This window comes from Nyctibius grandis, chromosome 1 (genome assembly GCF_013368605.1).
Source record: "Nyctibius grandis isolate bNycGra1 chromosome 1, bNycGra1.pri, whole genome shotgun sequence".
Classification (NCBI taxonomy): Eukaryota; Metazoa; Chordata; class Aves; order Nyctibiiformes; family Nyctibiidae; genus Nyctibius; species Nyctibius grandis.
The window spans coordinates 86149794-86153688 of NC_090658.1; the positions used below are offsets into that span (position 1 = coordinate 86149794).

Here is a 3895-nt window from a genome sequence, read left to right on the forward strand (position 1 = left end):
CCCTCTAACTGATCTCATGATTGTGAAGAATGTTCAGGAGAACTAAAAAATAAATCTAATTAGTGAGCCACTCATATAATTTAGCAAGACTGGACAGTGCTTTAATATATAGGAGGGAATACTATTTTGAGAATTGTTTGGAGCAACACTAGTTTTGAGCACAGTCCATATCTGGCTACTGGATTTTTTTAAGAGTCACTTCCTATTTTCTGATCTGTACAGTTAATACAAAAACAGTAGCTCTCGAAAATCTCTGCCTCCACCTCCGATATACTTCCATATTAAATTTTACCTATGTGTCACATCAGAGTTCAAGCCTTTTTCAGATGACAATTCAGAACATTTTTCAGAGAATGTGAGCCTTTAGTTAAGCCTACTGACAGATGAGTTGTTTTGCTTTAAGGTGTCCACGAAAGGCATATAGAAATACCACAGTTCCTCATCTGCAGAGCAGACAGTAAAAACTAGAAAGTCAGTTCAGAGTGTGCACAGCACCGAATGCAGTATATGGTGCCTTTTGTGTAGTAATACAAAGCTTCTCCAAGTCAAGTTTCAAGCAGGTGTACTGCACAGCCGATGCAGTGCAATACTAGGCAGAGGCCCACTTCTGTTTCAAAACAGAGGCATAAAGACAGGGCCACTGCTTCGTATCAGGGTCCGTTAACTCATGTGCAATACAAAAGTGTTGTGGTTACGTTACCTTTTATACAAGGGCTGTTTTGAACAGTGTTAGCTTAAACACGTCCACACCTTGCTGAATGGCACACTGTGGACATGACAAGGTAACTGATGAGCAGAGTCTCCCTATACTTGGACACTTCTGAGCCACTGTAACTAGAAACTTAGCAGGAACCAGAGCACAGAGTCGCAGGAGGCACACCACCAGCGGCTGACATGAGCAGAATGTGAGCCGCAAGCAGTTGGCTGGAGCTCGAGGGGCTGCAAAAGCATTGAGGGACACTCAGTGCTTTGCCTCTTTCCCTGGCAGATTGGCCCTGAGGCTCAGCATGGCTTCCTTGAGCTTCCAGAGAAGTAGCTACATGAAGAATGCAAAGGGCAGGAACATCCAGGTGGTAGTGTGGTGCAGGTCTTTTCATGCCTCAGGATGTAAAGCAAGTGCCCACACTTTTGTAGACCGTGATCAAGCAAGAAAAGAAGTTAGGTTCTGCACTGGAGGTGTCACAGACTACTGATACTTCCAGGAGTGTTGTCACATTTTGGATGAAGTTATTATGAGTACAACTGTACAGGGATCATTTATGGCCAAACTGGTATTGGAAAGACCTTCACAATTTAAGGGCAGCCCCAAGGAAGAACATACTTGGGAAGGGGATTTGCTATCAGATATAATACATTGTATCAAATATTAGAAAAACGCAGAGAGATGGGTACTGAATTTTTTTGTAAAAGCCTCTCTTCTGGAAATCTATAATGAAGAGCTTTTTGATCTGAATCCTATTCACAATGTTGGAGAACGACTGCAGACATTTGATGATCCCATAAACAAGACAAGTGTGTATTTGAAAGGTTTGGAAGAAATACCTGTACACAACAAAAATGACGCTTAACAAATCTTGGAAAGAGGTGCAGCAAAAAGAACTACTGCAGCCATTTACATGAATGCATATTCCAGTTGATCCTACTGTGTTTTCAGTTAGCGTCCATATGAAAGAAACCAGAGCAGATGGACAAAAGCTTGTTAGAACTGGGAAGATAAACTTGGTTGATCTTGCAGGAATTGAAAACATTTCGGTTTGGGGCAGTTGATAAAAGAGCTTGTGATGCTAGAAATACCAAGTACTCTGTTCTGACTGGAGAAAGAGTTATTGCTGTTCCTGTGGAAGGAAACGCAGAGAATCTTAACTTGAAAGAATCCTTCAAGACTCTCTTGAAGAACAATGAAGAACATCAATAATTGCCACAGTTTCTCCCACACCTATAAATCCTGAGGAAACATTGAGTACACTGGCATAAGCTCACAGAGCAAAGAACATAATGAAGCCTGAAGTTAACCAGCAGCTGCCAAAAGGAGCTATTATTAAGGAAGATACTAAAGAGACTGAGCACCTAAAAGGAGACTTTGCTGCTGCATGAGAGTAAAATGGAGCCTATATTTTCACTGAAAATTCGTGAAGCCCTTAAAGGAAAGCTCACAGTTCAGGAAGAACACGTTGCAGAGTATACTGGCATAATCAGCGCCATAGAAGAAGTAGTGAAAACAACCACTAAACCATTCAAAATTAATAAAAGCGAACCTTAACAACAAAAAGATCTGCAAATCAAGAAGAACGAACTGAAAGAAGCACAGACAGCTCTGCAAAAAACCAAGGTTCCTCTGGCTGAGAAAGGATATGTGGTTTCAGTTTTGGAAAACACCAGAGAAAAGCTTCATGGCACAGCCACACACTGTTTGGTTAGTGCTGTTAATACAAAAGATGTATCTGTGCAAAAATGCATCATAAGCAGGCTGTTGATCAACACAATGCTATCGTCCAAATACATTTGCAGGAGAAATGAATGTTCTGTTCAACAAAACACAAGATTCAGATTAGAACAGTCTGAAGCAGATGTTGACATCTTATGCATATTTTATAGGTGGCCTCCTATCTACCAGTTGTTCAGCAGCTAATGTATTTGCATTAGTTGTATCAGTGTCTTTTGCCTCTGTTAAAAAATTGCTGCCCACTGAACTTTCTTACATGTCTGAAAAAATATTACAAAATAAAACTCTGCCATTTGCTAGTAAAGCTGAGCTGTTGAGGTTGACTGAGGAGCATGTATGTGAATCAGGAACAGCATTAAATATCTTGACATCAATGGTAGAAATTGTCCTGGAACTAAACTGTCAGTTTCAGAATAACATGAGGAAATTTTCTGCTGTGGCTAATGAGATGGAGGACCATAAAAAGAAATTAATAACTTCTTTGGAGATCTCTGTCTCACTCTGAAAAAATTACGGGAAGAAACCGGCAGTGTTTTTTTTCAGCTGCAAAATACTGTGAGAATTTAAAAGAAGAAGTGGAAATGGCAAGGCTTGTATATACAAAGAACACAAATGAATTAGTGTCCTCACTGCAAAGCCAGCTGGACCTGCTGGCACAGGAGATACAGAAGAAACTTAGCTGATATACTGTCAAAAAATGGAAGTTTCAAGACTACCATCACTGCCTCGCAAGAAAATGTTTACCTGGAAACTATGGACCTAGTCAGCAGTAAAACTTCTGCTTCAAAACAAATTTATTTCATCTCTGGATAATTTTTTTCAAGAGCTCAAGGACATAAATGGTGAAAACAAGAAGATGCTGGTGGAATCCATTGTCTGTTCTCAGCAGCTTCTTAGCAATCTCACAAATGTGTCTCAGGATACTGGTAAATGGAGTGAATTTAAAACTGCTCAGATAGTGAGCTTTATGGATCAGTAGCAGTCCTTCAGCAATGAGAAACAGCAGCTTCTGTGTTTACAATAGAAAACAGAAGGTTTATTATTGAGATCAGTATTTTGTATTGGATATTTTGTCTGCATTAAGTAGCAGTAGATGTGGTTTGGGACTACCACATTGTACGAATAGATCCTACGATAGATTTTATTATATGCATATCAAGAATACGAATAGTCTTTTGTGTTCAAAGATCCTTGACGTACTGCTGGTACTAAAACAAACTAATTGATGATTTTAAAAGCATTGGAAGTCACCCATGAGAACTACAAACCAACGGACTATGCTGGCTTTAAAAAAAGAAAGAGTACGTCATGTTGCAGCCAGCCACGTTCAGGGTCTCCACATCTGTGCTCTCATTTAGAGGCCTGACTGAATGACTGCTAAAAAAAGAATCTTCTTATCGATTTCCAGTATGTGCTCACTAAAAGCCAGTCAATAAGTAAGAACTTATTCAA

General features: G+C 39.8%; 1 pseudogene; it reads left to right on the forward strand.

The window, feature by feature from the left end:
• The first annotated feature begins 995 nt into the window (after positions 1–995).
• On the forward strand, positions 996–3467 carry LOC137661040 (kinesin-like protein KIF11; annotated as a pseudogene).
• Positions 3468–3895: the final 428 nt, after the last annotated feature.